The sequence below is a fragment of the Sphaerodactylus townsendi genome, linkage group LG02 (assembly GCF_021028975.2).
Source record: "Sphaerodactylus townsendi isolate TG3544 linkage group LG02, MPM_Stown_v2.3, whole genome shotgun sequence".
Classification (NCBI taxonomy): Eukaryota; Metazoa; Chordata; class Lepidosauria; order Squamata; family Sphaerodactylidae; genus Sphaerodactylus; species Sphaerodactylus townsendi.
In genome coordinates, this window is record NC_059426.1 from 180,680,510 (window position 1) to 180,693,850 (window position 13,341).

Genomic DNA, 13,341 nt, shown 5'->3' on the forward strand with positions numbered 1-13,341 from the left:
CCCCGCCCCCTCCTCATTGCCCGTCTCCCTGTCTCGTCTCTCCTCTGAAGCCAGTACGATCCCCCTTTCCCTTCGGAGGGGCAAAGGCCTCTCAGGTGTCAATCATTAACTGGGATTGTTTACTTAGCAGACCTTTTTGTGTTGGGTTGGATGCGTAACTTTGCTTTTGTTTATTTTTGTTATCTGGCTTATATGGAGGTATGGATCTTTGACTTGGTGAGGCTGCAACACACCCGTCAGCAGAATGGAGGAGGTGTCATAATAACATAAGAACATAAGAACAAGCCAGCTGGATCAGACCAGAGTCCATCTAGTCCAGCTCTCTGCTACTCGCAGTGGCCCACCAGGTGCCTTTGGGAGCTCACAGGCAGGAGGTGAAAGCAATGGCCTTCTGCTGCTGCTGCTGCTGCTCCCGAGCGCCTGGTCTGCTAAGGCATTTGCAATCTCAGATCAAAGTGGATCAAGATTGGTAGCCATAGATCGACTTCTCCTCCATCAATCTGTCCAAGCCCCTTTTAAAGCTATCCAGGTTAGTGGCCATCACCACCTCCTGTGGCAGCATATTCCAAACACCAATCACACGTTGCATGAAGAAGTGTTTCCTTTTATTAGTTCTAATTCTTCCCCCCAGCATTTTCAATGGATGCCCCCTGGTTCTAGTATTGTGAGAAAGAGAAAAATTTCTCTCTGTCAACATTTTCTACCCCATGCATAATTTTATAGACTTCAGTCATATCCCTCCTCAGACGTCTCCTCTCAGAATCCCAAACTCTGCAGCCTCTCCTCATAAGGAAGGTGCTCCAATCCCTCAATCATCCTCATTGCCCTTCTCTGCACTTTTTCTATCTCTTCAATATCCTTTTTGAGATGTGGCAACCAGAACTGAACACAGTACTCCAAGTGCGGTCGCACCACGGCTTTATATAAGGGCATGACAATCCTTGCAGTTTTATAATCAACCTTTCCTAATTATCCCCAGCATAGAGTTTGGAGGCTTATCTGGTGGACCAGCATAGAATTATCCCCAGCATTGTGTCCTCTCTGAGGGTGCTGGTTAAAGTCAGGGAACCAGGTCCAGGGGTCACAGAAATCTCTCCCCTCCCTACCACCCTGACGTATCATAACAGCAGACCCCAAACCCCTGTGGATCCCCACCCCACTCGAAACACACACACACACACACCCCTGCCCTCTCTTTGGTTCCCACCATGCCTGCCTGCCTGCTTGCAATGAGTCAGGGCTGGATCTCCATCTGGAGTCCTCTCTGTGTCCTGAGGCTCTTGGCCTGGGCAAGGAAGATGGCTGACTGGACCAACCTTTAGTGCTGAGCTCTGCACAGGGGGGATGAATGGCTCCTCGCTGATTAGTTGGAGAAAAGCTAAAATAAGAAGCAAGAGGGTAGGAATCACTTCTGTAATGCAAAGTAATTGCCATTGCTTTCCCATCCTGCATGTGAGCTCCCAAAGGCACCTGGTGGGCCACTGCGAGTAGCAGAGAGCTGGACTAGATGGACTCTGGTCTGACCCAGCTGGCTTGTTCTTATGTTCTTATGTTCTCTAGGTTAGGAGAGACCTAGACCAGGTGCTCAGGAGCAGCAGCAGCAGAAGGCCATTGCTTTCCCATCCTGCACGTGAGCTCCCAAAGGCACCTGGTGGGCCACTGCGAGTAGCAGAGAGCTGGACTAGATGGACTCTGGTCTGATCCAGCTGGCTTGTTCTGATGTTCTTATGTTCTCTAGGTTAGGAGAGACTCTAGACCAGGTGCTCAGGAGCAGCAGCAGCAGAAGGCCATTGCTTTCCCATCCTGCACGTGAGCTCCCAAAGGCACCTGGTGGGCCACTGCGAGTAGCAGAGAGCTGGACTAGATGGACTCTGGTCTGATCCAGCTGGCTTGTTCTTATGTTCTTATGTTCTCTAGGTTAGGAGAGACCTAGACCAGGTGCTCAGGAGCAGCAGCCGCAGAAGGCCATTGTGTTCACATCCTACATGTGAGCTCCCCAAGGCACCTGGTGGGCCACTGCGAGTAGCAGAGAGCTGGACTAGATGGACTCTGGTCTGATCCAGCTGGCTTGTTCTTATGTTCTTAAGTCCTTGAGTGACACCAAAAGGCAGATGGGGGCAAAGGGCAGGCAGGCAGCCCCCACCCTGAGTCTCTCCTCAGCCCAAGAGAGCCACAGATGCCCAAGGACTTTCCAGCTAGAAGGGGGGAGGCAGCGGGGTGGGGGTGGCGGAAAGGCAGAGGGAGAAAACGTCACAGTTTGTGGAAGGAGGGTCCATTTTATACATGCTCAGGAGGAGGAAAGAGCCCACCGTAGCCCGAGAGAACAGCCATGTGCCCACGGTCCCGAGAAAGGAAAGGTGGGCCCCTCCCCCTTCCCGCCTTGCAGGTGGGGCAGGAAGCCAGGGTGTGAAGGGGCCTCTTTATACCATCCTGGGAGACATGTCTCTGCCCAGGGAAGAGGATGGGTATCTATTCCCACTTCTTTTGCCCTTGCTCAGCCTGTTGTGTTCCCCTGGGCAGCGTGTGCTTCCGACTTACTGGTTAAATTTCTTTCTACATTAAGCCCCATTCAGAAGCAGAAGCCCAGAGAGGAGGAGGAGGAGGAGGAGGAGGAGGAGGAGGAGGAGGAGGAGGAGGAGGAGGAGGAGGAGAAGAAGAAGAAGAAGAAGAAGAAGAAGAAGAAGAAGAAGAAGAAGAAGAAGAAGAAGAAGAAGAAGAAGAAGAAGAAGAAGAAGAAGAAGAAGAAGAAGAAGAAGAAGAAGAAGAAGAAGAAGAAGAAGAAGAAGAAGAAGAAGAAGAAGAAGAAGAAGAAGAAGAAGAAAAGTTAGTTTGGATTTATACCCCACCTTTCTCCCCTGTTAGGAGTCTCAAGGTGGTTTACAAACTCCTTTTCTCTTCCCACAGTAGACCCCTCATGAGGTTAGCAGGGTTGAGGGAGTCCTGAAAGAACCGTGACTGGCCCACTCAGCAGGCTTCATGTGCAGGAGCAGGGAAACAAACCCAGTTCACCAGATGAAGACTCCATCGTCCATGTGGAGGAGTGGGGAATCAAACCCGGTTCTCCAGATTAGAGTCCACCTGCTCTCAACCACTACGCACCATGCTGGAGAGACGGTCCAAGTCAGTTCTGAGCTCCCCTCTCTTGTCGGCTCCCCCAATATCCTGGGTTCGTCCTTGTGGTTGTCCCCTGTCACTGGAACCCAATGGTGACGCACCTCATAGCCTGGGCACTCCCATACACGCCAGCTGGGTGACCTCGGGCTAGTCACAGCTTCTCGGAGCTCTCTCAGGCCCACCTACCTCACAGGGCGTTTGTTGTGAGGGGGGAAGGGCAAGGAGATTGTCAGCCCCTTGGAGTCTCCTGCAGGAGAGAAAGGGGGGATATAAATCCAAACTCCTCCTCCTCCTCCTCCTCCTCCTCCTCCTCCTCCTCTTCTTCTTCTTCTTCTTCTTCTTCCTATTTAGTTCTGACTTTCACACTCCTCGGCGCTTCCCACCCAAGAGTCTCCTGCCTCTGCATAAGTTGCAGCTGCTGTTCCACCCTGAGAGGCAGCGTGGTGTAGTGGTTAAGAGCAGGTGCACTCTAATCTGGAGAACCAGGTTTGATTCCCAGCTCTACCACTTGAGCTGTGGAGGCTTATCTGGTGGACCAGATTTATTTCTTCACTTCTACATTCCTGCTGGGTGACCTTGGCTCCTAGCCACAGTTCTTCGGAGCTCTCTCAGCCGCACCCACCTAACAGGGTGTTTGTTGTGAGAGGGGAAGGGAAAAGAGATTGTAAGCCCCTCTGAATCTCCTCAGAAAGAAAGGGAGGGGGATATAAATCCAAACTCCTCCTCCTCCTCCTCCTCCTCTTCTTCTTCTTCTCCTCCTCCTCCTGCTCCTGCTCCTCCTCCTCCTCTTCTTCTTCTTCTCCTCCTCCTCCTCCTCCTCCTCCTCTTCCTCTTCTTCTTCTTCTTCTCCTCCTCCTCTTCTCCTTCTCCTTCTCCTTCTCCTCCTTCTTCTCCATCTTCTTCTCCTTCTCCTTCTCCTTCTTCTCCTTCTTCTCCTCCTTCTCCTTCTTCTCCTTCTTCTCCTTCTTCTCCTTCTCCTTCTCCTTCTCCTTCTCCTTCTTCTCCTTCTTCTCCTTCTTCTCCTTCTCCTTCTCCTTCTCCTCCTCCTCTTCTTCTTCTTCTCCTCCTCCTCCTCCTCCTCCTCTTCCTCTTCTTCTTCTTCTTCTCCTCCTCCTCTTCTCCTCCTCCTTCTCCTTCTCCTCCTTCTTCTCCATCTTCTTCTCCTTCTCCTTCTTCTCCTCCTTCTCCTCCTTCTCCTCCTTCTCCTTCTTCTCCTTCTTCTCCTTCTTCTCCTTCTCCTTCTCCTTCTCCTTCTTCTTCTTCTTCTTCTTCCTCCTCTGTGCCTAGGAATGCATTTTTCTTGGCCTTATGACACTCCTTTGTGTGATCCACAAGTGGGGACAGCCAAACTGCTGCTAACAATCCCCATGATTGTTCTGAATATCTTTCTTTCCCCTGCTGATAATCCTGTTTTGACTGCCGTGACGTCAGTTTTCATATCCAGAAATAATGGTGTTGGCACATTTAGTGATTATCTTGATTATAATAATTTTGATAGTTATAATTGTTTCAGGTTATTACTCTGACAACTAATTTCGATCATACAGACAGAGGAGTTGCCAAACGGAGGCTGCAGCCGTGTGGGCTGTCCTGATTATCGGATGTTTTGACAGCTGAAATTATTTTCCAGGACTGGGGTTAAACTTGGCAAACGGGTGGGAGATCTGAAGATGCATCACAGAGGCAGTTTTCACTTCAATGAGATGCCCTGATGGGAAGTTTAACCCTTTCCCTCCGAGCGATTTCCTCATCCTCTACATCCCCCTTACAGATGTCACTGGGAACACTGGTTGTAAAGTGGCTGTTTCCTACAGCAGTGGGGTGAAAATTCAGAGCGCTGTTAACCCTTTCCTCCCCCCTCTCGCATGTGCCCTGCACAGGCCCTCCCTGAGAAAGCTCTGGAGGGGTGTCGGCCACACTTCCCCGGTCTTTCAAGGAGCATCATCTTGACTTCTCTGAGCCGAGAGCGCTTGAAAAAGTGCCGGAACTCTCATCCTCCTGCCTCCCTCCTGAACTGAAGGCTCTTCCCCTCCCCAGCTACTTGTCAGCAAAGATTTGAGAGACGCCAACCGGTTGTTTAGCGCAAGCAGCGCATAATTGACATGCAATTAAAGCAACATTATTTGATCCAGGAAAAGCTGGATCCTACTCCAACTTCAAGGCCGTGGGCTTTGCAAATAATAAACGGGCACTGCTGCCGCCTCGCTTATTAGGAACGACATTCGGCTGTAATGATGGACCTAAATCAGCACTCAGCCGTGGACTCCGTTTGAAAAGGTCCTCAGTCTGCCGCCTCCAAAAGAACCGGAACCACCGACCGACAGAGAACCTGAGGCCCGGAGAGTGCAGGAAGAGCCTTTTCGGATGCAGTCTTGCAATCTGCCGCGTTCTGGAACCGGCCACTCAGCCCCAGCAACAACGCGCTGATTGCGTCAGCCGAAGGAGATTCTTCACCAACTTGCCTCTTCTCTGAAGCTTCCTCAAGATGGGACCACAAGGTGGCTGTTCAGGGACGGTGCCAGCCGGGCTGTTTGGCCGTGGTCCAGTGGATCTTGTTCCTAACATTTCACCTGCATCTGTGGCTGGCATCCTCAGAGGTGTACGAACAAGATCCGCCCGACCACGGCCACACAGCCTGGAAAACCCACCACAACCAGTGAGGGTCCATTTAGTCCTGCCTCCATTCTGACCCAGTGGCTAACCCGTCCCAACAACGGGCCGTGGAAGCCTTCTCCTGCTGGTGGCCCCTCCCCGCTCTGAGGTGAGCGGGAGGGGGCTGTGCCGAGGGCTTTCTCTGTGATAGCCCCCTCTTTATGGAATGCTCTCCCTTGAGGAAAACTCTATGCTGGGGATCATTAGGAAAGGAGTTGAGAATAAAACTGCAAAGATTGTCATGCCCTTATATAAAGCAGTGGTGCGACCGCACTTGGAGTCCTGTGTCCAGTTCTGGTCGCCGCATCTCAAAAAGGATATTGAGGAGATAGAAAAAGTGCAGAGAAGGGCAACGAGGATGATTGAAGGATTGGAGCACCTTCCTTATGAGGAGAGGCTGCAGCGTTCTGGGACTCTTTAGTTTGGAGAGGGAGACGTCTGAAGGGGATATGGACTGAAGCTCTATATAGGGCCAATTATGCATGGGGTAGAAAATGTTGACAGAGAGGAAATTTTTCTCTCTTTCTCCACCCGAAAAAGACTAGATCCAGGGGGGCATCCATTGAAAATGCTGGGGGGAAGAATTAGGACTAATAAAAGGAAACACTTCTTCACGCAACATGTGATTGCTGTTTGGAATATGCTGCCACAGGAGGTGGTGATGGCCACTAACCTGGATAGCTTTAAAAGGGGCTTGGACAGATTTATGGAGGAGAAGTCGATCTCTGGCTCCCAATCTTGATCCTCCTTGATCTGAGATTGCAAATGCCTTAGCAGACCAGGCGCTCGGGAGCAGCAGCAGCAGCAGCAGCAGAAGGCCATTGCTTTCGCCTCCTGCAGATGAGCTTCCAAAGGCACCTGGTGGGCCACTGCGAGTAGCAGAGGGCTGGACTAGATGGACTCTGGTCTGATTCAGCTGGCTTGTTCTTATGTTCTCTAGGTTAGGAGAGACCTAGACCAGGTGCTCAGGAGCAGCAGCAGCAGAAGGCCATTGCTTTCACCTCCTGCACGTGAGCTCCCAAAGGCACCTGGTGGGCCACTGCGAGTAGCAGAGAGCTGGACTAGATGGACTCTGGTCTGATCCAGCTGGCTTGCTCTTATGTTCTTATGAGAGGTCCAACAGGCACAGACATTATACATCTTTCAGCACCTGATTAAGTCCTCCATGTTTGCCCTGACATTGGACTGATTTATGCCTGCAACTCCCAGACCACTGACTTTTTGGAACCTGCCCTACACCTGCCCCTGCACCTGCAAGGTTGAATGACGGGGGGCAGGATTTTGGGGTATTGGTTTTTATTGTTCTTAGGAGAAACTTTATATGTTTTTTAGGAGATACTTTATATGTTTATGGCTCATTCCGCACATGCAGAATAAGGCACTTTCAAACTGCTTTCAGTGCTCTTTGAAGCTGTGCGGAACGGCAAAATCCGCTTGCAAACAGTTGTGAAAGTGGTTTGAAAATGCATTATTTTGCCTGTGCGGAAGGGGCCATTATGATTATGTTTTATTGCAGTGTTTAGATACATTTTTATATTGTGCAACCCACACTATTTTTTTTAATACAACAAAAAAATCAAGCTGCCGTTCCGCACTGTTCCAAGATGGAGTCACGGTGGCGCAGGTTTCTTTCGATCAGTCCTGAGCCTCTTTCTCAACAGCTTCGCTCGGTATCGGCTTGGAGACGTCACCCAGGGGGTGCTGCAGAGGCTTCTGGGGACGACGGACCCTAAAGGAGAGGGGGAGTTTTCAGACTGGACACGCCTGCATTTCCTGAAGCATCCAAACCAACATTTAAAAACTTTTAAAACAGTTTTTGTTAACAAATATATATATATATACCTGGCTGGAGGCTGGGAAGGGGGTGAGAGGAAATCCATGTGCTTGTTCGTTTGTTTGTTTTTCCTCCTAGAGGCCATCAGAGGTGGGCCCGGTCCTTACCTTGAAGAGCCCTGCTGGCGCCTGTGAGCATGAAAAGTTGTGCACCTTCCCAAGGCTGCGGTTTTCTCCTGGTGTGAGCGGAGGCACCCAGAGGGGGCTTCCAGAGGGGGCAAGTGTGGGGCGAGGAGGGGCTGCCTTGGCGAGGGACCTGCTGGGGACGAGGATAAACTTGCCAAAAGGCTCCCCTGTGACATCGGCAGGGATGAGGCCTCCTTACGCCGCCAGCAAGATGCTCTCTTCGATCGGCAGTGGCCACTCACACTGAGCCAGTGGAAACCCTGCTTTGTGCTGGATGGAAGACTTGTGGGTGAAGATGAATGGATTCCCCACTCACTCCCTCTGGGGTCTGGATGCGGCTGTACAGGCGCCGCTGCTCTGTTGGCTCCGTCTAAGTCAGTGATGGAGAACCTTTTCGAGGCCGAGTGCCCAAACTGCAACCCAAAACCCACTTATCCGTAGCAAAGTGCCAACACGGCAATTTAACCGGAATACTGAGGTTTTCGTTTACTCGGGAGTAAGCTTGGTGGTAGTCAGTGACTTTGCTTTGAAGCAACCGTGCAACTCTTCCAACGGGTGAATCACGACCCTAGGAGGGTTTACTCAGAAGCAAGCCCCATTGCCAGCAACCGAGCTTACTCCCAGGTTAAGGATCACACTTTAGTTCTTCGCATGAAAATCAGTGGGGTTTAACAGCGCTTAACAGGGTTACCTACACTGCTTCCCCAAAACTAGGTCTTAGGTTTAATGCTAATAATTGAGCCCAGCAGCCCAGGCCAGCCTAGATGTGAGTGGGGGGCACTCTGTTTGTGTGTGCCCACAGAGAGGGCTCTGAGTGCCACCTCTGGCACCCGTGCCATAGGTTCGCCACCACTGGTCTAAGTCAAGGGCAACCTTTTACATGCCATTAATTTCACCTTTTCATTACCATTCTGGAGAAGGTGGGGGGGTGCCCCTGCTGCTGCTGCCTCGAGTGAGCGCTTGGCTCCCCTCCCGTGGCAGAGAGAAGATGCGGGGGGGGGGCCCTCTGTTTGCCGGGGGCCGATTGCTGGTTGAGCCTTGAACGGTGAGGCTGCTTCTTGTCAGAAGGGTGAGCGCTCCACGGCTCTTGATCTGTAGCTCTTGGCCTGGGGGGCAGGACTGGGGCCCTGGAAGGAGCGAACAAGCTTTCCCATCAGCACACAAAGGAAATTCTGTGGCGAAGGAATCTACAGTGATTGCTTGGGCCCCTTTCCTGTCACCTGCTGCAGGGGAGACGTCGTGCTTGTTTTCCTCTCTGAGGATAAGATGGACTTCACTTGTCAAAAAGGTAAACTAATAGGTGCCTTTTTAGACGAAGAGGCTCAGTGACCAGAGGAAAGTGCAGAGAAGGGCAACGAGGATGATTGACGGACTGGAGCACCTTCCCTATGAGGAGAGGCTGCAGCGTTTGGGGCTCTTCAGTTTGGAGAGGAGACGTCTGAGGGGGGATAGGATGGAAGTCTATAAAATGATGCATGCGGTAGGAAATGTTGACAGAGAGACATTTTTCTCTCTTCCTCACAATACTAGAACCAGGGGGCATCCATTGAAAATGCTGGGGGGAAGAATTAGGACTAATAAAAGGAAACACTTCTTCACGCAACATGTGATTGGTGTTTGGAATATGCTGCCACAGGAGGGGGTGATGGCCACTCACCTGGATAGCTTTAAAAGGGGCTTGGACAGATTTATGGAGGAGAAGTCGATTTATGGCTACCAATCTTGATCCTCTTTGATCTGAGATTGCAAATGCCTTAACAGTCCAGGTGCTCGGGAGCAGCAGCCGCAGAAGGCCATTGCTTTCACATCCTGCACATGAGCTCCCAAAGGCACCTGGTGGGCCACTGCGAGTAGCAGAGTGCTGGACTAGATGGACTCTGGTCTGATCCAGCAGGCTAGTTGTTATGTTCTTATGTTCTTATGAAGGTGTAATAGCCATGAAACTTTCCACAGGTGACCACAAAATAAAAGGGAAGGGAATATATCTTCTAAATGTAAAAGGAGAATTCCTAAGCCAGTTAGAAGGGAAATTAGAAGGGAGGATTCACTTTCTGCTGAAGTTATCTCACAAGGGAGATCTTTGTAGAGTAGGTCTCTAACTCTAACAGCAGGCTAGTTCTTATGTTCTTAAAGGAAGAGGGCTCCTCATGAGATCAAGGAAGGGGGGGATTTCATGGACAGAAAGTAGGAGGCCCTGCAGAGGGCTGGGGAGACCTGTTGGAGGGACAACGCGGGAATTAACTTCCCCAATGAGGTTCTGGGAGATGAAGAATGGGCCCAAAGACATCCAGCAAGGAGGCATCCAGGACCTTCAGAGATCTGCAGTCAATTCCAGGCTCTCAAAGAGGAGCAGAGACAGAAATGGAGGAAGGACCACAAGGACATCAACAACAGAGGGATGAGGTCATGGCAACATGGAGAAACCGCCCTGCAAGGAAAAGAAAACATTGGTCCGAGGTGACTCCCTGCCGAGGGGGGTGGAGTCCAGACCTGACCCCCCTGGGCTGAGAGGTAGGTGGTTTGCCAGGGGCAAAACTTAAAGCTATTGTAGAAGGGATCCCAGAACTGATCAATCCGTGGTTCGGGTAGGAACCAACAACATGGCCGTGAACACTGCGGAAAGCACTGAAAATGACTATGAAGCCCTTGAGAAGGAGGACAGCAGAGACCCACCCAGGAGGGCCTGCTCCAAGGCATGGGAGCGGGTTCGTGTGTGTAGCACCACTGCCCAAAGTTTGGGCTATAAGAAGGAAGAGCTTGAAACTCCAATGAAGGCGGAGGGATGTGATTTAGTAGGCGCTGCAGAGACTTGGTGGGATTGTAGGGACTGGGATGTAGTGGTGGATAGATAGGGTGGAAGTGCCAAAGAGGAGGCGGACTGGCGCTGTGTAGGGGGGAGAGGGCTTGCTTGTCAGGGAATACTGGAGGAGGAGGAGGAGGAGGAGGAGGAGGAGGAGGAGGAGGAGGAGGAGGAGGAGGAGGAGGAGGAGGAGGAGGAGAGTGACAGTCCCGTGTCCATCAGCTGCTTCAAGGCTGCTCATGAGGGGGGAGGGGAGCGCACCCCCCAACTCCTTCGGCAGCTGATTTCACTGTTTCCCAGTGTTCTTCCAGCATCTTTTCCCTAATATCCAGTCAAAACCTTTCTGTCCATAATTTATACCCATTCATTACAAGTCCTGTCGTAATTTATACCCATTCATTACCCATCCATTACGAGTCCCCTGCTGCCCAAAGGAGCAGCTCCCTGCCCTCCTCCAAGTGGCAGCCCTTCAAATGCTTCAAGAAAACAACCAGGTCCCCCCTCAGCCATGATGATGGGCTGCACTAAAACAGAGGCTTAAAAAGTGCCAGCCAGTCACTGGGACAAGGTGCTACCATGGCAGAGTAGGGGGTAAACCTAGGAATGGGAAGGCACCCTGACTGTGTAAGCCAACCTGCACTCTGATTGGTGGAGAAGCCAGCTGACTCAGAGAGGAAGGAGGTAGCTCTCTGGCTCCTTCCGCACGTGAGGAATAATGCACTTTCAATCCACTTTCAGTGCACTTTGCAGCTGGATTTTACGGTGCAGAAGAGCAGAATCCATTTGCAAACAATTGTGAAAGTGGATTGAAAGTGAATTATTCTTCCTTGGGCCTCTGAAAGGAAAAGTTTTGTGAGCATTTGGATCTGGGTGCCTGAGAGTTAAGAGCAACTGCATGTGTTAAGTATCTACACCAGAGGTAGGGAACCTGTGGCTCTCCAGATGTTCAGGAACTATAATTCCCATCAGCCCCTACCAGCATGGCCAATTGGCCATGCTGACAGAGGCTGATGGGAATTGTAGTTCCTGAACATCTGGAGAGCCGCAGGTTCCCTACCCCTGATCTACACTAAGGGAATTTCAGTCAGGGAGTGGATACTACTTGAAATATCCCGAGTTCAGTGTGTGCTGAAAACAGAAAATACACAGACTGTAGGAACCTGGGAGTTTTATTTAGTGATCAAACCTGAAGGTGGAATAGCCGTGAAACTTTCCACAGGTGACCACAAAATAAAAGGGAAGGGAATATATCTTCTAAATGTAAAAGGAGAATTCCTAAGCCAGTTAGAAGGGAAATTATACTCAGAGGAGGATTCACTTTCTGCTGAAGTTATCTCACAAGGGAGATCTTTGTAGAGTAGGTCTCCAACTGTGGCCAGGCTGTTATTTGTCCTGTGTGGAAGGGGACTCGCCTGTCAGGACCCAAAGTCATCGTGAATCCATTACCAGCAACATCTAACTGAGCCATCTTAAAGAACTTCTCGTGCTATCAAAACAGCTGAAGAAACTCATGAAGCTGAATTCAGAACTATGCCTGATGCCAATTACTGAAGTTTGTCTACAGCCGTGGGGACGAACCTTTGGCACTCCAGATGTTATGGACTACAATTCCCATCAGCCCCTGCTAGCATGGCCATAATGAAGAAATCACGGCCAATTGGCCGTGCTGGCAGGGAGGCATGGGAGTGCCAAGGTTAGCCACCACTGAGGTCTACACGCTATGACCCAGGACGTTTACGGCACTGGTTCCCGGCCTGGCGTTCGGAACACCCTTCCTCCAGCTGTCCGGGCCCTCTTGAGGGACCTGGGTGAGTTCCGCAGGGCCTGCAAGACTGTGTTGTTCCACCGGGTCTTTGGAGTGTCCAGCCGCTGATACGGTGCCCCCTCACTGCTCTGTGCCTGGGACAGTTACATCAGGGTCCCCTCATATTGAGGGGCCCCACCGCCCCCCCCCCCTCATGGGGGAAGGTTTTAAATTGGGGTTGGACGCCTCTTGTTGTTATTATGTATTATGGTTATTCGCAGTTTTTATGAGTTTTAAGCTATTTTATGGGATGGAGCTTATGTATTTATATTTGTATGACCGCTCCTGTTGATGTTTAAATAATGTTGTTCACCGCCCGGAGCCCTTCGGGGATCGGGCGGTATATAAATTTAAGAAATAAATAAAATAAATAAATAAATACAGGGATCTCTTGCCTGACTTCCATCCCTTTGAAATCCCATCTGGCTGGTTCAATAGTTTTTGCTTCTGCTGAACTCGCTTCAGTTCTCTGCTGGCTTGAAAAGGGGGGATTCGCCACAAGGAGATCAGTCTCCCTCTCTCCCCTTCCTGGAGTTCTTCAGGCTGAGCAGTTCATATACGGGACCATCAACGCAACTCAGTCACTGGAAAAGGGGAGAAAGCCGGCCCAGGGCAATGAGGACGCTGCCTGAGCCTGCCACAAATAGGGGGCCGAAAGGGCCGGCTACGGCAGCCCGTTTCCTCTGCCACTGGGCCCCCCCCCACCCCCCCCCCCCCCCCCCCCCCCCCCAACCAACCCCCCCCCCCCCCCCCCCCCCCGACCCCCCCCCCCCGCCCCCCCCCCCCCACAAACCCCCCCCCCCCCCCCCCCCCCCCCCCCCCCCCCCCCCACCGCAACGCCCCCCCCCCCACCCCCCCCCCCCCCCCCCCCCCCCCCCCCCCACCCGCCCCCCCCCCCCCACCCCCCCCCCCCCCCCCCCCCCCCCCCCCCCCCCCCCCCCCCCCCCCCACCCCCCCCCCCCCCCACCCCCCCCCCCCCCCACCCCCCCCCCCCCCCACCCCCCCCCCCCCC